This window comes from Stenella coeruleoalba (assembly GCF_951394435.1).
Source record: "Stenella coeruleoalba genome assembly, chromosome: 7".
Classification (NCBI taxonomy): Eukaryota; Metazoa; Chordata; class Mammalia; order Artiodactyla; family Delphinidae; genus Stenella; species Stenella coeruleoalba.
The window spans coordinates 21,549,498-21,576,275 of record NC_137153.1 but is presented as its reverse complement, the minus strand read 5'-3'; the positions used below and the strand labels follow the sequence as shown (position 1 = coordinate 21,576,275).

The following is a 26,778-nucleotide window of genomic DNA, read 5'->3' as shown; positions in this document are numbered from 1 at the left end:
ACATCTTCACTCATCAGAGAACTCACAAAATTAATTCGAGTATCTTTACTTTTAAGGCAACATTAACAGTCCTTATTTTATGGTTATACAAGCAATGCATGTTCTTCATGGAAATTTTCAAAACTATAGGGAAGCAAACCAAACAAAATTTAAAAGTTATCTGTATCCTCATTACTGCAAAGAGATTTTCACTGTTAATATTCTGCAATATTCTATATTGATTCTACTTTTTTTTTCTAACTCAGCCTGCTTTCAGGTCGAAGATTTAGACCAGTGGTTCTCAATCAGGAATGATCTCACTTTACTGCCCCTCCCCTCCCACTGCAAGAGATATTTGACAGTTTCTGGAGACATTTTTGGTTGCCACAACTTGGAGAGGTGTGCTACAAACATCTAGTAGGTATAGGCCAGGGATGCTTCTAAACATTTTACAGTGCACAGGACCGCTGGCCACAAGAAAGAGTTACCCAGCCCAAGATATCAATAGTGTTAAAATTGAGAACACTTGGTCTAGACAAAGCCTAATATAGTCTAGGGTTTCCCATACCTATTGTATTTCTGGTTTCTCTGATACTTTCAATTAATTTCCTGGTTCATCCCTTGTCTTCTCGTAGCCAATTTTCCACATGGAATTATCAGGCAATCAGTGAACACACTCTAGTGAATGAGGTGCCTGCTTCTTTTTGTGTCTCTGCTATAGCCCTCCTCTCCAACTGTGCTTAGAAACTTTTTTTTTTTCATTTTCCCATCCTTAGTTAGTTCCCTCTCCCCCTCCCTCCCTCTCTCTCTTTTTCCCTTATACATTCACACACATTTTTGTACTGAAATGCTTTGAATGGATATTTTCCATATTTTATTATGGACGTGGTTATCTAGTCTTCAAATTCTTTGAAAGGTTTGGTCTTCAAAATGAATTAACAAAATGTGGTGGCATCCCTAAAGAGGGAGAGTTTCTCTGTGAAGACAAAAGGGATGGGAGATGCTGCAGAATTGACGGGGGTATGTGGTATTGAAATTGAGCAGGACCCTACAGGGCCTTCCCAAGGACAAACCCTCCATGCCCCTGCCTGTTGTTTGTAGAAAAGCTTTAGCATCCTTGGCCTTCTCTGAATTCCAAGGAGAGCATTTAATCAGAGAAACAAGAAAATGCAGAAACAAAGGAAAACAGTCAAGCAAGACAAAATAATAACAGTTTAGCCATAAAACAAAGTCAAGGACCTTTAGTTCCTCTTCAACGACTATAGATAACATCTTGAGCCTTATTCTTGAGTTGTTCTGCAGATACTAAAACCCCCACCAGGTGGAAGAAGTTAACTTCATTGTTGACTACCAAGATGTAGACCCCATACCTGTTGGAAACAGACGTTGATGATTGAGATTCCCAAAACATCACCCAGTTACCTCACCATCAACCATTCAGAAGGATGCCCATGAGCTGACCACCCACCCTGCAACCCCTCCCTCACCTTGCCTTTAAAAATCCTTCCCTAAAAGCCATCAGACAGCTTGGGTCTGTTGAGAAGGCGCTGTCCATTCTCCTTGCCTGGCCCCACGTTGCAGTCAACACTGTACTTTCCTTCACCACAACCCAATGTCAGTAGATTGACTTTACTGCATGAGGGCAAGTGGACCCAAGTTTGGTTCAGTAACAGGATAACAGAGGAGAAGAAAGCACTGAGACTGTCTGCCAGGAAAGTCAAGGGAGGGTCCCCCAGCTTACATAGATCCAGATATATAGCATGGATCAGAGGGCCATGACATAAATTGCTGGCATCTAGATGTCAAAAGGACTTCTTCCCCTTCTCAAGTGCCTAGAAGAGACAGAGTGAATAATACTCTGTGACCTCTAAGAGCCTGAGCCATTGTAGGACTTTCAGAGGCATTACGCACATTGTAGAGTGTACCTTTTTATAGGCTGTTTCCTGTTAATGAAATATCCTTCTCCCATCCTGAATAAACAGTGCTTCTAAGGAATGCCGAATGTGGTATAGATCTCTGTGTTACACTGGGTAGATGTTTGAGTCAAGAAAAGTCCACTTCTGTCCTGTTCCTCCACCCCTATTACAAACAAACATCCTGGGTACCAAAGGGGTAACTTCGCCAAGAATGAGATCTCCCATAATAATGTGCTGAAGAAACAGTTAAAACTTGATCATCATTATGACCAGTATTTCTAAGATTTTATAGACTGCAAAGCATTTTCACTTACTTATGTTGCTCGTTCCTCACTATCTTATCAAGGGTATAGGGCGCTTGATTTTACATTAGAATTGGCATTCCCTCTCTGCCATTTAGTATTTGGCTTTAGGCAAGCCACTTAACCTGTTTTTCATCTGTGAAACTAGGATAATTATGTGTTTTTCACCCGATTCTGATGAGACTTAAATAAGAAAATGTATTAAAAACTTTTTGTAAACAAAAAGCATGTTACAAATACAAGCAAATATTTTGCAAATGTAGAAACTGAAGCTTGAAAAGATTAGTGACATGCAGAACACCAAGGGTGACTCCTAAGGTAAACTATGGATTTGGGGAGATAATGGTGTGTCAATGAAGGTTCATCACCTGTAACACATGTACCACTCTGGTGGAGGATGTTTACAGTGAAAGAGGCTATGCATGTATATGGGAAATCTCTGAATCTTCCTCTTAATTTTTCTGTGAACTTAAAACTACTCTAGGGGACGGATAAATTGGGAGATTGGGATTGACATATACACACTACTATATATGAAATACATAAGTAATAAGCACCTACTGTATAGCACAGGGAACTCTACTCAATCCTCTGTAATGGCCTATATGGGAAAAGAATCTTTAAAAAGAGTGGATATATGTATAACCGATTCACTTTGCTGAACACCTAAAACTAACACAACATTGTAGATCAATTATATTCCAATAAAAAAAAATTTTTTTTAAATTACTCTAGGGCTTCCCTGGTGGCGCAGTGGTTGAGAGTCCGCCTGCTGATGCAGGGGACACGGGTTCGTGCCCCGGTCCAGGAAGATCCCACATGCCGCGGAGCAGCTGGGCCCGTGAGCCATGGCCGCTGAGCCTGCACGTCCGGAGCCTGTGTTCCGCAATGGGAGAGGCCACAACAGTGAGAGGCCCGCGTACCGCAAAAAAAAAAAAAAAAAAAAATTACTCTAAAAAATTAGGTCTAAAAAAAGCAATTAGTGACTTTTTGAACATTACACATCTAGTAAGTTCTAGACCCAGGTCTCTGATGGCATATTCTGATACCACATTCAGGACTCATTCTTCTCATTGCTCTAGGTGATTTCAAATCTTAGAAATTCCATAATTTATATTCTGCTTAGATTTTAACACAATACAATAGGTGTCTGATACAGTGGTGGTCACAAAATCTATAGGCACTAAATAACTACTATGTCTGCTTGAGTGATTCCCTGAAACTTAATAATGGAATAGAACACATCTTTCTACCAACTTTAAAGTCATCCCATACTGAAAGGAAGCATTGTACGATGGATATGAAATAGAATTCTAAAATCAAACAATCCCAAATTTAAATCCAGCCTCTGTCATCTATTACTTATGTGACCTTGAATAAGTTACCTAATATCTATGAACCTATATAGTTCCTTATCTATAAAAGGTGGATAATAATATTTCATAAAATTGCTAAGACAACTGAAAATATACTGTAGAAAAAGAATTGAGTACCAGGCTTAGCTTATTTTATACACTCAATAAATATTCACTTTTCTATTATTTTATGCTAAATTTCGGTACCAATTTCTTCTTTTCTGTGTTATTGAGTTAACTTTATTAAGGCAGTTAAATACCAGTACAATTTGGTATTATGAAAGAAACATCTATTCCACATACTGAGAACAAAGGTTTGCTTAGAAGGCAAGAGAAGAAAACGAAGAATGCGAAGAAATTTCCCCCTTGTCTGGTGGCTCCAAGAGATGTTTTGGTTGTTTTTTTGTTTTGGGGGGTTTTTTTGGTAAGAAATAAAAAGAAAATTTTAATGTTAAAACATGAAAAAGTCAAATTTCTCCTGCAAGATCCATAAGTGGAATGGAATAAATGGAATTCCTTCTACCGGTCCTGTTCATAAACCTAGAATACCAATTACAGCATGCCCTGATTAAAAACATACTAGCCTCTAAGACAGAAAATATTTGACTTGTTCAAATGTCAAGAGACAAATGAAAGTACTTAACAGAGAAATAATTAATGGGGATCATTGAGTTGGCCAGAAGATTTTTAGAAGATTAAGACTCATTTTTAACTACTAAGGGTGAAAAAGAGAAACTAAAAAAATTATACCCCTGACTGACCTTAAGGACCTTCTGCTTAATTCCTTTTTGTCACTTACTCCCAAGGACCTCCACCTCCAAGCTTTCAGGACAAGGGCAATTTTCTGTTAGAATCCATCTAGAAAAAAAAATGCTTTGTTGCTGGGTTGTGTCTTGCCTGTCATGGTGTGGGGGCTAGTTTTCATGCCAGGGGTCAGCAAACACCTGAAAAGACCAGTGTGTTTGGAAGAGTTAACATCCCATGTTATTAAGCTGGAAGTTCTTCCCTCTACTGAACTTTGCACATCATGAGAAGAAAAGTCAGCCAATGACTCAAAATAAACTTTTCCAAACACTCTTTTTCTCCTTACTGTCCCTGCTGGGGAATTTTATTCCTCTGCAACCTGACCTTCTTGTTCAAAGCTTCCAATCAATTCCCCAGCTAAGTGCTGTCTCTCCGGAATTGAGATCACCATTGAAATTTCAAATATTGACATTTTTGAACACCTGGGTGAGAAGCTCCCGGTGAGATAAGACAGAGAAATAATAGAGTAGGCTCACTGTGTACTGCAAACCTTTGGCATTCAGGAGATGGGCTCACAATGAGTCAAAAGGATTGACAGCTTAATACTTTGGCCAAGGTTCCTAGTGCCAACCCAAATATACTCCTCTCACTGTGACGTGTCCAGGTAGAGTGAAACTTTCTCAGTCTCCAAAGACTTTATATTCTTCTGCCTTCATAACCAGAGATAGGCAATCCTGAACTGTGGCTGAGATTTCTGCTTTTCAAGATAGAAAATCGTCAATGACAGTTTAAATGTTTTTGGAGTTTCTCTAATGCTTGTGTCACAAAGTTCTGAAGGGACTGTGTCTACTCCAGGGAGAAAAAAAATAGGGCAGGCCCCTAGAAATCCCAATGGCATGAGAATCAAAGGAGCCTCCTCGCAGCAACAGTGATGAGAAATTCAAGTCAGATAAACACAAGTGTCAGAGGCAATTCTCTCCTGGACACGTAGCACGGGGAGCACCTTATTTCAGAGAAAAGCAGAGCACGCTTCTACCAGACAGGATAAGAAACTGGGAAAACTGGCCATGCAGCAAGAGCATTTTCTTCCTGAAGGGAAGAGCAGCACACTTACAAATAACCAAGAGAGTAAGAAGGAGAAATCATGTAAGCAAAACTCAGAGAGCAAGATGGAACCCAAACAGAGAATGTAGTGAGGCCACATGCAGGTTTTGAGTCAGGAGCCATTCTCACCAGGTAAGATAAGCTCATTTACGGTGAAACAAGGGAAGATATGGAAACAAGCTAAGTGTCCATCAGTAGATGAATGGATAAAGAAAATGTTTTTGTGTGTACACACACACACACACACACACACACACACACACACACATACTGGATATATATATACTGAAAAAATAATAAAATTTTAACAATAAAAACACCTTAAAAGATGGGACGAGGGAGCTCTCAGGCAGAATTCAGCCCCCAGAAAAGATGGGTAAACAGAAAATGAGGAGGTCATGGCTGTTAGTCAACTCTCAGGGATTCAAAATGAGGTTGCATTTTCCAAAGGGAACCATTCAAGGCACCAGGTTGTCAAGAACTCTTCAAGAAAACTAGTCCAAAAAGAGTGGACATATGTATATTTATAACTGATTCACTTTGCTGTACACCTGAAACTAAAAGAGTGGACATATGTATATTTATAACTGATTCACTTTGCTGTACACCTGAAACTAACACAACATTGTAAACCAACTATACTCCAATAAAAAGTTTTTTAAAAGAAAAGAAAAGAAATCTAGTCCGGGGCTTCCCTGGTGACACAGTGGTTAAGAATCCGCCTGCCAATGCAGGGGACACAGGTTCGAGCCCTGGTCTGGGAAGATCCCACATGCCACGGAGCAACTAAGCCTGTGAGCCACAACTACTGAGCCCGTGCACTGCAACTACTGAAGCCTGCATGCGTAGAGCCTGTGCTCTGCAACAAGAGAAGCCACTGCAGTGAGAAGCCCTCGCGCCGCAACAAAGAGAAACTAGAGGAAGCCTGCAGGCAGCAACAAAGACCAAACGCAGACAAAAATAAATAAATTTAAAAAAATAAAAAAGAAAGAAACCTAGTCCATACATGGTGAAGGTAGATTAAATCAGTTAAGTTTCAGTTTTCCTATGGACACCAAATTCCAAATTCATCATCAAGTTTATTACACTAGGAATGCTGGAAATTACTGCTGGAAGAGTGAAGGAAGTTGGACTAATTAGGCTACTTCTAAATAATATTTGCTGGAGAGTGGTTTCTAATTGTACCACGAAACTTGGTTCTCATGGAGCCTGGTCCTGAACAGGCTGGAATTAGCAGTAGCAGAACGCCTTGCATCAACCCTTCTCTCTACCCTCCTCTTTCATCTGGAACCCATCATCACCATGTCAGGTGGTAGATTGCCTTTTGTCATTTTTCACAATTTAGCTGAAGACTTACAGGTAAGATGACAACTAGACTATCATTTATAAAACGGAGATACACGACCTCTCAAAATTATTGCAAAGATTAAATGTGATAATTCATGCACAGTTTATAGCTATGGTGTCTAATAGTGTTAGGTACTCATTATACAGCAGTTATAATCATCATGATTATTATGAAGCATAAGCATCTTTCTCCCTATTAGCTGATAAGTAAAATACTCAAAGGAATATAAACATATAGGGAATCCAACAGTGGCAATGAAAAAATTAAAAGTACAATCCAGTAGACAGATATTTCTGCTAGCTCTGTTGCAGACAACTAACTCACAAAGTCCACTACCCAAAAATTGGTACAATGCCTCAGATGGTAAATAGAAAATATATTTGCAAACAGTCATGAATGCCTGCTTATCTAAAAAAAAAAACATCTAAGGGCAAAGGAAAGCTATGAGAACAATGGGGAGCACTCCATTTAATACCACTTTCACCACTTCTTAACAACAACACACAAAAACAAATTTTCTGAGAGATCTAAGAAGCCAGAAGGTGGTGAGTCTTCTAATACAGCAGCTCCCAGAAGGAACCCATTCACAGCTGCACCATAGCCAGGAATTCTCCAGCCCAGCTGCATGGGTGGATCATTTAGGACCTTTAAGATATACTGATGTCTGAGTGCCTTTGTCCCAGAGATTCTGATTTAATTGGTGCAAGCAAGCTTCAGAGCCATTGAACCTGAACCATGGACCAAGATGAACTAAAACCTACAAGTAGAAGGTTGGCTGCTAACTCAACAGCTTCATCATCAGGAAAAAGAATCTCTGCAGTTCATGTATGATTCTGGCTCCCCCCTCCCCTCCCTTGGACAGCAAGATCATTGACTCACTGAATGCAACCTTCTGAGGAATAGCATGTGAGGGGATTCCAAGAATGTGGCAAGGCATCAATCCAGGCACACTGCTGGTCAGATATCAGGCTGTGGGAGAGCTTTTCTGAAAGACAAGTCAACAGAGCAAAGCCAGCAGAGCTCATGAAAAAAAACATGCATCAAAAATAGAGTGAGAGAGGACCTTCAAGATGGTAGAGGAGTAAGATGTGGAGATCACCTTCCACCCCACAAATACATCAGAAATACATCTACATGTGGAACAACTCCTACAGAACACCTACTGAACTCTGGCAGAAGACCTGAGACTTCCCAAAAGGCAAGAAACTCCCCACATACCTGGATAGGGAAAAAAAAAAAAAAAAAAGACAAAAGAATAGGGACGGGACCTGCAACTCTGGGAGGGAGCTGTGAAGGAGGAAAAGTTTCCACACACTAGGAAGCCCCTTCACTGGCGGAGACAGGGGGTGGCAGAGCTTCGGGACCACGAAGGAGAACACAGCAAAAGGAGTGCAGAGGGCAAAGTGGAGAGATTCCCGCACAGAGGATCGGGGCAAACCAGCACTCACCAGCCTCAGAGGCTTGTCTGCTCACCCGCTGGGGCAGGCGGGGACTGAGAGCTGAGGCTCGGGCTTCAGAGGTCAGGTTCCAGGGAGAGAACTGGGGTTGGCTGCGTGAACACAGCCTGAAGGGGGCTAGTGTGCCACAGCTAGCCAAGAGGGAGTCTGGGAAAAAGTCTGGACCTGCCTAAGAGGCAAGAGACCATTGTTTCGGGGCGCATAGGAGAGGAGATTCAGAGCACTGCCTAAATGAGCTTCAGAGATCGGCATGAGCCATGGCTATCAGCGTGGACACAAGAGATGGGCATGAAACACTAACTCCACTGCTTCAGCCACCAAGAATCCTGTGTGCAAGCACAGGTCACTATCCACACAGCCCCTCCTGGGAGCCTGTGCAGCCCGCCACTGACAAGGTCCCACGATCTACGGACGACTTCCCTGGGAGAACACACGGCGTGCCTCAGGCTGTTGCAAAATCACGCTGGCCTCTGCCGCCGCAGGCTCACCCTGCATTCCACACTGCTTCCCCCGGCCTGAGTGAGCTGCAGACCCCTAATCAGCCACTCCCTTAACCCCCTCTTGTCTGGGCAAAGAACATTCACCAGGCAGTGGCCTACATGCAGACACGGGGACAAATGCAAAGCTGAATCCCAGGAACTGTACGAACAAAGAAGAGAAAGGGAAATTTCTCCATGTAGCCTAAGGAACAGTGGACTACATCCCCACAATCAACTTGATGTACCATGCACCTGTGGAATACCTAGATAGGCAACAATTCATCGCAAAATTGAGGTGGTGAACTTTGGGAGCAACTGTAGACATGGGGTATGCTGTAAGGGACTGACTAGTTTCTGCTTTTATGTTTATCTTAGTTTAGTTTTTAGTGCTTGTTATCATTGGTGGATTTGTTTATTGGTTTGGTTACTCTCCGCTTTTTCTTTTTTTATTACTTTTTAATATTTTTATTTTAATACTTTTTTATTATTTTCTTTTAATAATTTTTAATTTTATTTAATTTCTTTAATTTTTTCTCCCTTTTCTTCTGAGCTGTGTGGCTGACAGGGTATTGGTGCTCTGACTGGGTGTCAGGCCTGAGCCTCTGAGGTGGGAGAGCCAAGTTCAGAATATTGGACAACCAGAGAACTCCCGGCCCCATGTAATATCTATTGGCAAGACTTCTACCAGAGACCTCCGTCTCAACTCTAAGACCCAGCTACAGTCAACGACCAGCAAGCTCCGGTGTTGAACACCCCATGCCAAACAACTAGCAAGACAGGAACAGAACCCCACTCGTTAGCAGAGAGGCTGCCTAAAATCATAACAAGGTCACAGGCATGCCAAAGCACATCACTGGATGTGGTCCTGCCCATCAGAAAGACAAGATCCAGCCTCATCCACCAGAACACAGGCATCAGTCCCCTCCACCAGGAAGCCTATACAACCCACTGAAACAACCTTACCAGCTGGGGGCAGACACTAAAAATAATGGGAATTGCAAACCTGCAGCCTGTGAAAAGGAGACCCCAAACACAATAAATTAAGCAAAATGAGGAGACAGAGAAATATGCAGCAGATAAAGGAGCAGGTTAAAACCCACCAGACCAAACAAATGAAGGGGAAATAGACAGTCTACCTGAAGAAGAACAGAATAATGATAGTAAAGATAATCCAAAATCTTGGAAATAAAATGGAGAAAATATAAGAAACATTTAAAAAGGACCTAGAAGAACTAAAGAGCAAACAAACAATGATGAACAACACAATAAATGAAATTAAAAATTCTCTAGAAGGAATCAATAGCAGAATAACTGAGGCAGAAGAAAAGAAAAGTGACCTGGAAGATAAAATAGTGGAAATAACTACTGCAGAGCAGAATAAAGAGAAAAGAATGAAAAGAACTGAGGATGGTATCAGAGACCTCTGGAACAACATGAAATGCACCAGCATTCGAATTATAGGGGTCCCAGAAGAAGAGAAAAAGAAAGAGATTGAGAAAATATTTGAACAGATTATAGTTGAAAACTTCCCTAATATGGAAAAGGAAATAGTCAATCAAGTGCAGGAAGCACAAAGAATCCCATACAGGATAAATCAATAGAGAAACATGATAAGACACATAGTAATCAAACTATCAAAAATTAAATACACAGAAAAAATATTAAAAGCAGCAAGGGAAAAGAAACAAAGAACACACAAGGGAATCCCCATCAACTTAACAGCTGATCTTTCAGCAGAAACTCTGTAAGCCAGAAGGGTGTGGCAGGACATATCTAAAGTAATGAAAGGGAAAAAACTATAGCAAAGATTACTCTACCCAGCAAGGATCTCATTCAGATATGACAGAGAAATTAACACCTTTACAGACAAGCAAAATCTAAGAGAATTCAGCACCACAAAACCAGCTTTAAAACAAATGCTAAAGGAACTTCTCTAGGCAGGAAACACAAGAGAAGGAAAAGACCTACACAAACAAAGCCAAAACAACTAAGAAAATGGTAATAGGAACATACATATCGATAACTACCTTAAATGTAAATGGCTTAAATGCTCCAACCAGAAAACACAGACTGGCTGAATGGATACAAAAATAAGACCTGTATATATGCTGTCTATAAGAGACCACTTCAGACCTAGGGACACACACATACTGAAAGTGAGGGGACGGTAAAAGATATTCCATCTAAATGGAAATCAAAAGAAAGCTGGAGTAGCAATTCTCATATCAGACAATATAGACTTTAAAATAAAGACCATTACAAGAAACAAAGAAGGACACTGCATAATGATCAAGGGATCAATCCAAGAAGAAGATATAACAATTGTAAATATTTATGCACCCAACATAGGAGCACCTCAATACACAAGGCAAACGCTAACAGCCATAAAAGGGGAAATCAACAGTAACACAATCATAGTAGGGGACTTTAACACCCCACTTTCACCATGGACAGATCATCCAAAATGAAAATAAAGAACGAAACAAAAGCTTTAAATGACACATTAAACAAGATGGACTTAATTGATAGTTACAGGATATTCCATCCAAACCGACAGAATACACTTTCTTCTCAAGTGCTCATGGAACATTCTCCAGGATAGATCATATCTTGGGTCACAAATCAAGCCTTGGCAAATTTAAGAAAATTGAAATTGTAACAAGTATCTTTTCCGACCATAACGCTATGAGACTAGATATCAACTACACGAAAAAAATGTAAAAAATGCACACATGGAAGCTAAACCATATGCTACTAAATAACCAAGAAATCACTAAAGAAATCAAAAAGGAAATCAAAAAATACCTATAAACAAATGACAATGGAAAGATGACGACCCAAAACCTATGGGATGCAGCAGAAGCAGTTTTAAGAGGGAAGTTTATAGCAATACAATCCTACCTCAAGAAACAAGAAACATCTCAAGTAAACAACCTAACCTTACACCTACAGCAATTATGGAAAGAAGAAAAAAAAAAAAAACCAAAGTTAGCAGAAGGAAAGAAATCATAAAGATCAGATCAGAAATAAATGAAAAAGAAGTGAAGGAAACGATCGCAAAGATAATAAAACAAATACCTGGTTCTTTGAGAAGATAAATTGATAAACCATTAACCAGAATCAACAAGAAAAAGAGGGAGAAGACTCAAATCAACAGAATTAGAAATGAAACAGGAGAATTAACAACTGACAATGCAGAAATACAAAGGATCATGGGAGATTACTACAAGCAACCATATGCCAATAAAATCGACAACCCGGAATAAATGGACAAATTCTTTAAAAAGCACAACCTACCAAGACTGAACCAGGAAGAAATAGAAAATATGAACAGACAAATCACAAGCACTTAAATTGAAACTGTGATTAAAAACTTCCAACAAACAGAAACCCAGGACCAGATGGCTTCACCAGTGAATTCTATCAAACATTTAGAGAAGGGCAAACACCTATCCTTCTCAAACTCTTCCTAAATATAGCAGAGGGAGGAATACCCCAAAACTCATTCTATGAGGCCATCATCACCCTGATACCAAAACCAGACAAAGATGTCACAAAAAAAGAAAACTACAGGGCAATATCACTGATGAACATAGATACAAAATTCCTCAACAAAATACTAGCAAACAGAATTCAACAGCACATTAAAAGGATCATACACCATGATCAAGTGGGGTTTATTCCAGGAATGCAAGGATTCTTCAATATACGCAAATCAATCAATGTGATAAACTATATTAAAAAATTGAAGGAGGAAAATCTTATGATCATCTCAATAGATGCAGAAAAAGCTTTTGACAAAATTCAACACCCATTTATGATAAAAACCCTCCACAAAGTAGGCATAGAGGGAACTTACCTCAACCTAATAAAGGCTATATATGGCAAACCCACAGCCAACATCATTCTCAATGGTGAAAAACTGAAAGCATCTCCTCTAAGATCAGAAACAAGACAAGGTTGTCCACTGTCACCATTATTATTCAACATAGTTTTGGAAGTTTTAGCCACAGCAATCAAAGAAATAAAAGAAATAAAAGGAATCCAAATCAGAAAAGAATAAGTACTTTCACTGTTTGCAGATGACATGATACTATGCACAGAGAATCCTAAAGATGCTAGCAGAAAACTACTAGAGTTAATCAATGAATTTGGTAAAGTAGCAGGATACAAAATTAATGCACAGAAATCCCTTGCATTCCTATACACTAATGATGAAAAATCTGAAAGAGAAACTAAGGAAACACTCCCATTTAACACTGCAACAAAAAGAATGAAATACCTAGTAATAAACCTACTTAAGGAGACAAAAGATCTGTACGCAGAAAACTATAAGACACTGATGAATGAAATTAAATATGATACAAACATGTTCTTTGACTGGAAGAATCAACATTGTAAAAGTGCTGATACTACTCAAAGCAATCTACAGGTTCGATGCAATCTCTATCAAACTACCAATGGCATTTTTCACAGAACTAGAACAAAAAATTTTACAATTTGTATGGAAACACAAAAGACCCTGAATAGCCAAAGCAATCTTGAGAAAGAAAAACAGAGCTGGAGGAATCAGGATCCCTGACTTCAGACTATACTACAAACCTACAGTGATCAAGACAGTATGGTACTGGCAAATATATACATATATATAGATTAGTGGAACAGGATAGAAAGCCCAGAGATAAACCCACGCACATATGGTCACCCTATCTTTGATAAAGGAGGCAAGAATATACAATGGAGAAAAGACAGCCTCTGCAATAAGTGGTGCTGGGAAAAATGGACTGCCACATGTAAAATAATGAAATTAGAACACTCCCTAACACCATACACAAAAATAAACTCAAAATGGATTAAACACCTAAACATAAGACCAGACACTATAAAACTCTTAGAGGAAAACATAGGCAGAACACTCTATGACATAAATCACTGCAAGATCCTCTTTGACCCACCTCCTAGAGAAATGGAAATAAAAACAAAAGTAACAAATGGGACCTAATGAAACATAAAAGCTTTTGCACAGCAAAGGAAGCCATAAACAAGACTAAAAGACAACCCTCAGAGTGGGAGAAAATATTCGAAAACAAAGCAACTGACAAAGGATTAATCTCAAAAATATACAAGCAGCTCAATATCATAAAAACAAAAAACCCAATCCAAAAATAGGCAGAAGACCTAAACAGACATTTCTCCAAAGAAGATATACAGGTTGCCAACAAACACATGAAAGAATGCTCAACATCATTAATCATTAGAGAAATGCAAATCAAAACTACAATGAAGTACCACCTCACACCAGTCAGAATGGCTATCATCCAAAAATCTACAAACAGTAAATGCTGGAGAGGTTGTAGAGAAAAGGGAACCCTCTTGCACTGTTAGTTGGAATGTAAATTGATACTGCCACTATGGAAAACAGTATGGAAGTTCCTTAAAAAACTGAAAATAGTACTACCATATGACCCAGCAATCCCACTACTGGGCATATACGTTGAGAAAACTGTAATTCAAAATGAGTCATGTACCACAATGTTCATTGCAGCACTATTTACAATAGCCAGGACATGGAAGCAACCTAAGTGACCATCGACAGATGAATGGATAACGAAGATGTGGCACAAATATACAATGGAATATTACTCAGCCATCAGAAGAAACGAAATTGAGTTATTTGTAGTGAGGTGGATGGACCTAGAGTCAGTCATAAAGAGTGAAGTAAGTCAGAAAGAGAAAAACAAATACTGTATGCTAATACATATGTATGGAACCTAAAAAATGTTTCTGAAGAACCTAGGGGCAAGACAGGAATAAAGATGCAGACGTAGAGAATGGACTTGAGGATACAGGGAGAGGGAAGGGTAAGCTGGGACGAAGTGAGAGAGTAGCATTCACATATATACACTACCGAATGTAAAATAGATAGCTAGTAGGAAGCAGCTGCGTAGCACAGGAAGATCAGCTTGGGGCTTTGTGACCACTTAGAGGGGTGGGATAGGGAGTGTGTGAGGGAGGCACAAGAGGGAGGGAATGTGGGGATATATGTATATGTATAGCTGATTCACTTTGTTATACAGCAGAAACTAACAGAATATTATAAAGCAATTATACTCCAATAAAGATGTTAAAAAAATACCTAGGAAGTAATAAAAAGAAAATCTCAAGGGCAGTGGCAAGCTCTCCATCACCCCACGTGCATTTTTTAAATTAAACTTTTAAATTTGTTGGTTGGGTGGAGGTTGGACCACAGCATCTTCTGTGGTGTTTGTCTGGAGTAGAATAACTATTATGGAAAAAAAAATTGTATTGGTAAGCTGCCTCTCTTCTGGTCCTTTGGATGGAGAGCAGCCTTTGGTTGGGAATTTTTTTTTTCAGCACCTGTTGACATTTCTGGGTTGCCAGTTTTTACAGCTCCAAGTTTGGGATATATCAGACAGAAAGGGAACCCATGCAATTAACCATCACATTATTCCTTGGGTTGTGAGATCCATCACCTATCTGCCTTCATCTCTACACCTTTCCAACTCTTCTTATGTTAGTTTTCTATTTAATGTTCAGAATTCTTAGTTGAACTTAGCAAGGGAAGTAGGGATAAGTACTACTTCATCGTCCCAAAGCAAAAGTCTCCCCTGTGTGCACTTTCTCATACCCTTTATCACTTTATCACTCTAAATTGTGATTATTTACTTTTGTATATTTCCCATATTAGATACTTATTACCATAATAATCGTTGTGAGACAAACGAGCTCAAAATTCAGTGATCAAAAACTACATACCTGGGGCTTCCCTGGTGACGCAGTGGTTGAGAATCTTCCTGCTAATGCAGAGGACACGGGTTCGAGCCCTGGTCTGGGAAGATCCCACATGCCGCGAAGCAACTGGGCCCGTGAGCCACAACTACTGAGCCTGCGCGTCTGGAGCCTGTGCTCCGCAACAAGAGAGGCCGCAATAGTGCGAGGCCTGCGCATCGCGATGAAGAGTGGCCCCCGCTTGCCACAATTAGAGAAAGCCCTCCCACAGAAACGAAGACCCAACACAGCAAAAATAAATATATAAATAAATTAATTTTTTAAAAAACCTACATACATTTATTTGCTCATGAGTCTATGAATTGGTGATTTAGAAGGGACAGTTCTTCTGTGCTCAGGTGGGCTCTTCACATGGCTGATAGTTGACAAGTTGTCAACTAGGATCACTTGGATCTGTTCCATGTGTTTTTCATATCCCTCTCAGAGGCTTACCCTGATATATTCTCACAGTTCAAGTGGAAGCAAAAGGGTGTAAATCCTTTTTCAAGCCTCAATTATCTCACCTCTGCTAAAATGCCATTGGCCAAAGCAAGTCACACGGCCAAACTCAGAATCAAGATGCACAGAAATAAGCTATTTTTTCAGTCAGAAAAACTCAAAATTTCAAGGCAAAGGATACCTATACAGGTAGCATGAAGAATTGGGGCAATTTATACAATCAGTCTACCGCTCTCCCACCACAGGGTAAGCTCCTTAAGAGCAAAGAGATATTCCCTATATCTCGAGCACCTAAGGTGCTAAAAGACTCAGAACAAGTGCTCAATAAATGTTAGGGTGAATAAATGAATAACTAACTAATAAATGACCAATGGCATTTAAATTTACTTGCCATCCAGTTGAAGATGGGAAGGCAAACATTCCAAGTCTCTAGAGTTTATCTGTAAGCTTGGGTTGTTGGTATCCAGAGGGATGCTAGTAATGTACTCTCCATCAGGGCATTTTCCAATTAGGAGATCCTGGCAACTTTCTTTTCAGGAATCTTAACTATTCACTGTAACCTACCTTGCAGCCAATTCACTCGCTAAAAGATCTTATTGTACCAACAGTGAGCATTGGAGACTGTCCAGAAATTTCAAAGCAGGCACTATTCCTCTCAAACTAACAAGATCTACCTCATTTTATGTCAATCTGTTTGCTTACTGGGGAATGGAATGAAATCTTGCTGCATTCACTAAGACTTGTCTATTTTGGATTACAGATGGCCCTTAGCTCCTGACCCAGCTGTTTCTCCAAGTATCCAGCACTTTCTTCTCCCAATCTGGTCTCTTCCACATTGGTCACAGCATGAAGAGCATTACCATCTTATGACTCTCATACTTCCGGTAGAATCCACCTTTCAAAGTTCAGCATAAGTACCTATACTTAGGCAATCCCTAGAGATGTCCTTGAATCTTTAACTGGAATGATGCTATCTACATAAATCAGCTTTCATCAAATAGACTTATACAGTGAATCCTAAAATTACAACACACATTTCTTCTAAGATTGTGCCAACTGAAAATACAATTTAGAGATGACTGTAGACATTCATTTCCAATGACTGATATATTAATACCTTTATAAAGGAAACTATGGCATTTCATGATGCTGCTCTACACTGTTGAAGTCAATGCCACCTTGCTGTCCTACTTAATATCTCTCAAAGTCTATGAAAAAATAATTTACAATCACTTTTGAAACCTCTAATTTCCTTTCCAAATATAATGGTATGTGGTGAAAGATACATAACAGATTGTGTCAGAGGAAATTTGAAAAATTTACATTTTGGTTAAAAAAAAACTCAACTGCCACAAAAAGTATTCAAGAAATACCTAGAAAAGAAAAAAAAAAAACCTTCCGCACTGGAGAGATTATGTGATGGGTTTCACAATGCACAAGAAAAGTGAAGTTTTCTGCCTTTACTCCTATAAAGGGGAAAAAATAAACATTAGATAATGGAGAGAATGAAGAAAGACGTTTCCTTGTTTTCTCTTTCCATTTTATGTCCTTAGTCTTAACTATTTCTAGTCCACTACCCACCTGCTTTACATAATGAGAGTGACTGAAGGAAAAAAAAAAGAACAGAACCAACAGGTTACAAGGATCCAGTTAGGGAATTTGTAATTACCGCAATTTTTAAAAAACATACATTTATTATGCAGCAACAGCCTGCAAGGATTTTCATTCATTTCTTATTAATAAATATTTAATGAGTAGTTATTATAAGATTGTAAGTAAGGCATGCTGCATATAGTGAGAGAATACAAGGATAAATCAGTGTACAGAGCTACAAGAGAAAACAATGAAACCAGATAGAAAATGGAGGATGGATGGATGGATGGAGAGATGATAGATAGGGAGATAGATAGAGAGAGAGATAAAGAGAGAAGGTATAATATAAAAGGAAAGAGAAGAAAATTGAAATGATGGAAAGTAAGTGCTATAGGAGGTCAAGGAAGAAATTTCCTATGGCCACCAGAAAGAAGTTGTGGTTTAGGATCCAGAAGAGGTAAGGAGAAAGAGTTTAGGCATGAGGTGATGAGAAGTGCTCTTTTTGAAGAGTTAGATGGAGCTGGAAGAAGCAGAAAGAAACAGGAACGGCTGCAAAACAGGAACATGTGCAAATATCTAGGGAAAAAATAAATGGTTCAGTTTGATAGGAGCACAGAGAATATGCGGGAAACACAAGAAACAAGATTAGCAATGGAATTCAACAAAATTTGCATCCCAGATGGGAACGTTACATATCTAACCAGCATCAGAAACAAATCTTAAATTAAACAGATGTTTTATTTCTCCTGCCTACTACATTTTAGTGTAACTAATTCTAAACTCTTTACATAAACTAACTAGGATTATAAAGACAATCACTAAATAAACCCCAGGACGTTTTTGAAAATAAGAATATATTTTGCTATATCCCTAATACTTTCTTGTGTATAATTCTAAAAAGCAGCACCAGGTTTTCCTCTGCATAGTTAGATGATAAGCTGAAATAATTTTATCCTTCCAATAAATACATAACCCAAGCCAAAGCAAACAGCAAAGGTTAGAAAGAAAAATAAGCACATATGTAGAAAAAAGAGAGAAATCAATATTTATCTAGAAGTCAAGAAGCTATCTGAAGAATTTATGCCATATTTCACTGTTTTGAAAATGGAAGGAAATAATACTGTAACATCCCAAGCTGTACAGATATTTATTTTATTGCAGCTTTCATTTGTTTTAACACCAAAGCCAGAACAAAGAGACCATAAGCTTTTCCATACAACTCTAATCTCTGGGAGGGTGTGTAAATGGAATTATAAAAAATGCACCGATAGCTGATACTTGGCAGCCAATCAAGACTTCTCCATTTCTGAAATTAAATGGAATGGCCTCTCCAACAATGGGAGATGAGGGGACAATTGAAAGGCTGCTGCATTATTCCTGAAACTATAAGCCAGATGGTTTCAAAAGTCAAATGCTTCACACATAAGTCACTGCTCTAAATGAATTATTTTGGGGTCTGTAAAATGGAACCTGAGCTGTCCATACTACTGGGACATATTCCACTGCACCATCAATCTGAGAGTAAAATGCTTACAAGCTCATTTGAAATTTTACCTAAAGAAAAATCATGGTGGCAAAGGACTTAAACAGCATGTTTAGAAAAAAGCATCATGTAATCTTTAGCATGCACAGAAAATACAAAATCCCAAATCATGTGTGAAAAACATCTTCCCATTCAGGCAGGTGGGGACCCATAGACAAATAATAGGTGTATAGAAAATTAGTTGCTCCTGATAAAGTGAAAACTATGGAAGCAACAGAGGTTTAATGAAGCACAGATTCTAGAACTAAAGTAGATTTAGTAAAGATGCACTGCCTGTGAAACCCAAGCAGTCCTGAACATTTGATAAAAAGATTCATTTTTTTCTTTTTGGAGGTCACGAAGGATTAGACAATAGGAGGAGGTGTACGAGGGATGCACTGGAAAAGTTCCATAAAAATGCTTTGGACAGCTCTCTGTGAACTAGTTGATGCCTCTTCTTTAACCAAATTTGACTTTAATATGCAGAGGGAATGCAGGCTATTTGCACAGTAGAATGTAATGGAAATGTCAGAGTGAAGGTTATCCTTTGACTTTCATCTGATCATTATTGAAGGCAAACAAACAGAGAATTCATTTAGGATTTTTAAAAGGTCTTTCTTTCTTCCTCCATTTCTCGGTCTCCCTTCCATCCTGTTCCTTCTCCTCTATTCTTTCAATTAATACTAAATAAACATACTCTGGAAGTCAAAGAAGACTTTACAAGATCATTCCACTTCAAATATTTGAACATAATAGAAATCTTTAGTTTTCCATTCACTTGACTTGACTGGCCTTAATATATCAAAATATAGGATAAATATAAGAACTGGAAAGCTCCATAATTATAAGGATGAGTTTTCCTATCTCCTCCAATGGAGCTGTCATGGTAAAAGCGGTCCTTATTGATTTGATCTTTCCATGTATGAAACACTAATAGTGCTCGAGAACTGTTTTGCACACTGCAGCCCTGGACTTCAGCTACTCCCTGTGTTTTGCTTTAACTGTGGCTTATACAATATCATGCCTCTTCAACTAGAATGGAAGCTTCTCAAGGCTCAATAACTTACATTTGTTCTGTGTTCTTCTCAATACACGGAACAGCACTGAGCAAATTTATGGGAGACATTTACTAAGCATATTTAATTGATTTATTGGTTGAAATGTGTACTGAAAAGTTGTGTTGTTTTTATCCAAAATAACATTTGGGAAGTTTACTCGTATCACCCTTTCAAAGGAATTTTATCTTAAAAGGCATGATCTTTCTTATGTCACCACATCTTTTGGCTGTATTTTTTAGCCACATTACCATTCTTCATCATCAACTTACCCTTTTCTTCGCAAATATTTAATGATTTATGAACTAACACAATTTCATTTTGGAAAAAAAATTATTCAAAGTCTTGCTGTTTTTTCCCCAAATCTTAGTCTTAAAAAATGCAATCTTATTAAAAATAATGGCTTAGTCCATTCAAGCTACTATTTTAAAATACCATAGACTGTGTAGCTTATAAACAACAGAAATTTATTTCACACAGTCCTGGAGGCTAGGAAGTCCAAGATGAAGACACCTTCAGATTCTGTGTCTGGTGAGGACCTGCTTTCTGGTTCATAGACAGTGCCTTCTCACTAGCTCTGTTCTCATGTGATAGAAGGAGTGAGGGAACTCTCTGGGGCCTCTTTCATAAGCTTACTAATCTCACTTATAAGGGCTCTGCCCTCATCACCTATTCACCTCCCAAGGACTGCCCCCCACCCCACCTCCTAATATCATCACCTTGGGAGGTAGAATTTGAGCATATGAATTTGGTGGGGAAACAGACATTCAGTCCATATCAAATGAATAATCACTACCACTCCTAATTTATTCATTAGCTTCTAATATAATATTATCTTAAAGAGTGCAAACTATAAGCCAACTAATCAATTCTACATAGGTGAGAAAATTAATATAGAGTGAGCATCACTTATAATTTGTGAGCTTTGGGGTCATCACTTGAATTCTCTGTGTTTATCAAAACATCCTTCTTTCTTTCAAACTTCTTAGCAGTGTAAAGAATAAGCGAAAATAATATACCAAAAACCAGAAGCTTCAAAAACTTAACATTTTCAAACTAATATCTCAAGATTTCTATTAGTACCCACAGTGTTCCAACCAGAGAACAGAAGGACAGCCAACTCAGTGATAGAAATATCAGGAAATAGAAGAAGTTTTAGTTTAAACCAGCTGACCAGAGTTCCATGGAAACAGAAAAGCTGTCAAAAGCAAAAGCAATGACTCTATCATTTTTCCTACCTGGAAACTGACCAGACAGAAATGCATGTTATACTGGAAGTAACTTGGAAAATGAAAGGTTGATGAAGATGTGGAGATGCTATTAGGAAATGAAATAAAGTTCATAAGAATCCCCTTAGGTAAACCTGTACTCTTGTTGAAAGCTTCAAGAGTAGGCTAAGCATGGGGCATATGCACCTAAGATTACTCAGATCCACCTGGCTCCTCACTGACTACCTTCCAAAGAACTCTGGTGCACTGACCTTAGATATTTAATTTTCTATTGCTATGACAGATAAATGACCTTGTCTAGTTTAGAAAATACAAAGAAAGAGTCATCCCAGGTAACCAGGTATAAGCCAGAATTTCGAAGATTTGGATCTTCTACATGACCCTAATTCTGACAATTAGTGAGATGTTGAGTTCAGTTTGCCCATCCAAAAATTGAGGAACATATTGATGCTCTCACCTCCTTGCGTATGAAGACTCATTAGACCAGAGAGTCGATGCACTTTGACTTCAAGAAAAATGATGCCCTATGTAAAAATAGTCTTGAATACTCAGCAGAACATCTCTGCTTGGGTCTCTGTTACCAAATTCTAAAGATTCCAGGCCCTATAAACTGATACATTAAAAGGAATATGGGGCTTCCCTGGTGGCGCAGTGGTTGAGAGTCCGCCTGCCGATGCAGGGGACACGGGTTCGTGCCCCAGTCCAGGAAGATCCCACATGCCGTGGAGCGGCTGGGCCCGTGATCCATGGCCACTGAGCCTGCGCGTCCGGAGCCTGTGCTCCGCAACGGGAGAGGCCACAACAGTGAGAGGCCCGCGTCCCGCCAAAAAAAAAAAACCAAAACAAAAACCCAAAACAAAACAAACAGGAATATGCTCCCCAAAAGGCCATTCAGGGTAAAGTTATTTCTATTCATCTCCATTACTCTGAGGACAATCTGCCAAACACAAATTAACTGCCCAAGAAAACTTACAAAAAAAATCTTTGTTCCCAAAGCTATAATATCTTAATTTTATCTTGGCTTCCTTGTCAAAGCCATAAATTACAGAATATCTCCATCAAAGCTAGTGTCAAATTACAAATATCTCCTCTGGCTGTCATCTGAGTGAAGAATTTTATTCAGGCTTCAATCAACTGTGCGGAAAGAGTAGACTATTTTATGATAGCCTAGGCAATAAAAAGTCAAAAGAGAAATCATTTCTTAAAGTCCCTGAGTTGACAGCTTTGATCATAGCTCTGTTTTTCATTTGAAAAGGTAAGTATCCCTGCTCCTACAATGGCAGAACCATCAGCACTAACAAACTTGGGAGCAATTAATCTGCTGATGAAGTCAGCATGAGCTAATATGAAGGCTCAAGGCTGACACTTACAACCTGGGTTCAAGTTGAGTTTTTTCATGAAGAGGGAGTTAGAACTTGAGCTTGTCACTTCATGTCTTAGGTAGATGATCCCAGGAATGTTTCCTTGAACATGGCCTTGAGATATCATAAAAAACATACAAGAACATAAAAAGGTGAAAAAATGAAGCTCAAAATTAGTTGAAGGAAGGAAATAAAGATTAGAGCAGAAATAAAATAAAGACTAAAAAGACAATTTAAAAAATCAATGAAACTAAGAGCTGGTTCTTTGAAAAGATAAACAAAATTGACAAAACTTTAGCTAGACTTGCAAAGAAAGAAGGATGGAAGACTCAAATAAATAAAATCAAAAATGAAAGAAGAGGGCTTCCCTGGTGGCGCAGTGGTTGAGAGTCTGCCTGACGGTGCAGGGGACATGGGCTCGTGCCCTGGTCCAGGAAGATCCCACATGCCGCGGAGAGGCTGGGCCCATGAGCCATGGCCGCTAAGCCTGTGCGTCCGGAGCCTGTGCTCCACAACGGGAGAGGCCACAATAGTGAGAGGCCCGCGTACCGCAAAAAAAAAAAAAAAAAAAAAAATGAAAGAAGAGATGTTATAACTGGTACCACAGAAACACAAGAGATAAGAGATTACTACAATTATATGCAAACAAACTGGAAAACCTATTAGAAAGGAATAAATTCCTAGAAACATACAACTTACCAAGACTGAACCATGATGAAATAGAAAATCTGAACAGATCATTTACTAGCAAGGAGTTTGAGTCAATAGTCAAAAACTTTCCAGCAAACAAAAGTTCAGGACCAGATGACTTTACTGGTGAATTATACCAAACTTTCAAAGAAGAATTAATACCAATCCTTCTCAAAATTTTTTTAAACAGGAGAGGAACTCTTCCAAACACATTTTATGAGGTCAGCATTACCCTGATTCCAAAACCAGACAAGGATGCCACAGAAAAAGAGAAAATTACAGGTCAATATCCCTGATGAACATAGATACAAAAACAACCCTCAACAAAGTAATAGCAAACCAAATTCAACAACACATTAAGAGAATTATACACCATGATCAAATGGGATTTATTCCAGGGATGCAAGGATGGTTCAACATCACAGTCAATTTGATAAACAGCATTAAGAAAATGAAGGATAAAAATCATATAATCATCTCAAAAGATGCAAAAAATAGCATTTGAAAAAAGTCAACATCAATTTATGATAAAAACTCTCAATAAAATGGTTATACAGGAAAACGTACTTCAACATAAGAAAGGCCATATTACAAGCCCACAGCTAACATCATACTCAACAGTGAAAATTGAGTGATTTTTCCTCTAAGATCAGGAACAAGACAGGATGTCCATTCTCACTGTTTTTATTTAACATAGTATTAGGAGTCCTAGCCAGAGAAATCAGGCAAGAAAAAGAAATAAAATGCATCCAAATTGGAAAAGAAGAAGTAAAACTGTCACTATTTCCAGATGACTTGATATTACATATGTGTAATTCTCTAAAGACTCCGTTAAAAGAAAAAACTGTTAGAGCTAATAAATGAATTAAGTAAAGTTTCAGGATACAAAATCAATACACAAAATCCTGTTGATTTTACATACACTAATAATGAATTATCAGAATGAGAAATTAAGAAAACTATCTTATTTAAATTGTATCAGAAAGAAAAAAATACCTAGAAATGGATTTAAGGATGTGAAAGACCTGTATATTGAAAACTATAAGACATTAATGAAAGAAACTGAAGAAGACACAAATAAATGGAAAGATATTCTATGCTCATGGATTGGGAAAATTAATATTGTTAAATGCCCATACTACCCAAAGCAATCTACAGATTGAATGCAATCCTTATCAAAATTCCAATGGCACTTTTCATAGAGTTAGAACAAACAATCCTAAAATTTGTATGAAACTACAAAAGACACCAAACATCCAAAGCAATCTTGAGAAAGAAGAACAAAGCTGGAGACATCATGCTCCCTGATTTCAAACTATATTACAAAGTCATTGTAATTAAAACAATACAGTATTGGCATAAAAAGACACATAGATCAATAAAACAGAATAGAGAGTCCAGAAATAAACCCACACACATATGGCCAATTAATTAATTTATGACCAAAGAGCCAAGAATATACAATAGGCAAGGGACAGTCTCTTCAAAAATGGTGCCGGGAAAACTGGACAGCCACATGCAAAAGAATGAAACTGAACTACTAGCTTATAGCAGACACAGAAATTAACACCAAATGGATTAAGGACCTAAAGATAAGACGCGAAACCATAAAATTCCTATAAGAAAACACAGGCAAGAAGTTCCTTGACATAGGTCTTGATGATGATTTTTAAAAATCTGACACCAAGAGCAAAAGCAACAAAAATAAACAAGTGGGACTACATCAAACTAAAAAGCTTCTGCACAGAACAGGAAACCATCAACAAAATGAAAAGACAACCTACCAAACAGAGAATGTATTTGCAAATTGTATATCTGATAAAGGGCTAAAACTGAAAATATATACAACTCATAAAACTCAATAACAAAAAAGCATTTAAAAATAGGCCAAAAATCTGATTAAACATTTTTCTAAAGAAGACATACAGATGACAAACAGGTATATGAAAAGATGCTCTACATCATAATCATCAGGAAAGTGCAAATCAAATCCACAATGAGGTTGTACCTCACACCTGTTAGAATGGCTATTATCAAAAAGACTAGAACTAACAAGTGTTGGCAAAGATGTGGAAAAGGGAACTCTTGTGCTCTGTTGGCGGAAATGTAAATTGGTGCAACCCTGTGGAAAATGGTATGGAGTTTCCCGAAAAACAATAGAACTACCATATGATTTAGTAATTCCACCTCTGGGTATCTACCTGAAGAAAACAAAAATATTAATTCAAAAAGATTATGCACTCCTATGTTTACTGCATCATTCTTTGCAATATGGTACTGGCATAAAAAGACACCTAGATCAATAAAACAGAATAGAGAGTCCAGAAATAAACCCACACATATATGACCAATTAATTAATTCATGACCAAAGAGCCAAGAATATACAAGGGAAGGGACAGCCCCTTTACAATAGCCAAGAGTTGGAAGCAACCTAAGTATCCATTGACGGATGAGTGGACAAAGAAATTGTGAGATATACATATATATATATGTATATGTGTGTGTATATATATATGTATATGTGTGTGTGTGTGTGTGTGTGTGTATATATATATATATATATATATATAAAATATTCAGGCTTAAAAAGAATGAAATCTTGCCATCTAAAACAAATGAATGGACGAAGGGATTATGTTTAGTAAAAAGTGTCAGACAGGGAACAACAAATACTGTATGATCTCTCTTATATATGGAATGTCAAAAAAATAAATAAATAACCTCAATAACAAAAACCAAGCTCATGGGTATAGAGAACAGATTGGTGGTTGCAAGAGGCAGGGAGTGGTGCAGTGGGAGAAATGGTGAACTTCTTTTTAAGTTTAAAGAAATTGAATTTTAAAAGTTTTTTTTAAGAGTTAAGAAACAAAATCTACATTACCACCAGAAAAAAAATGAAGCAAAGAGAGAAAGAAAGGGAAAAAAGAAAAATAGTAGTCTGGTGAGACATGGTGGAAGAATCTGGAAAACTGAGAGTTTGATAGAATTTGGTGGTCATTTTTCCCAAAATGAAATAAAGAATTTAAGGATATGTGATGTAACACTTTGACCATCACCACCCCTAGAGTTCCAGTACACTGAAAAATCTGTACTCCTAATTATGAGATTGCAATAGCCTCCCAAGGTTTATTTTATACCTAAAGTTATCACCTTCTTTTTATATCAGGTTTGTTGTAAATGTTCATTATTATCAGTGTTGCTTAATTTAGCAGATGGTTGGAACTGAACAATTCTTCTCAGAAGAATTAAATATGGTTATGTAATTTCCCAAGTTGATTTAAAAGAAATAATTTGAGTACAAGTAATATCTAAATTTCAGTATTAGCTCAGAATCATAGATGTTTTCGTTTATCCACATCTATATTTTGAATATCTGTGATGAAGAACTGAATTGG

At 38.1% G+C, this 26,778-nt stretch overlaps 1 long non-coding RNA gene across 2 annotated transcripts in view; it reads right to left on the bottom strand.

Moving 5' to 3' along the window:
* LOC307189357 overlaps window positions 1–26,778 on the bottom strand; it is a 260,015-nt gene that overhangs the window by 65,283 nt on the left and 167,954 nt on the right. The window lies entirely within an intron of this gene.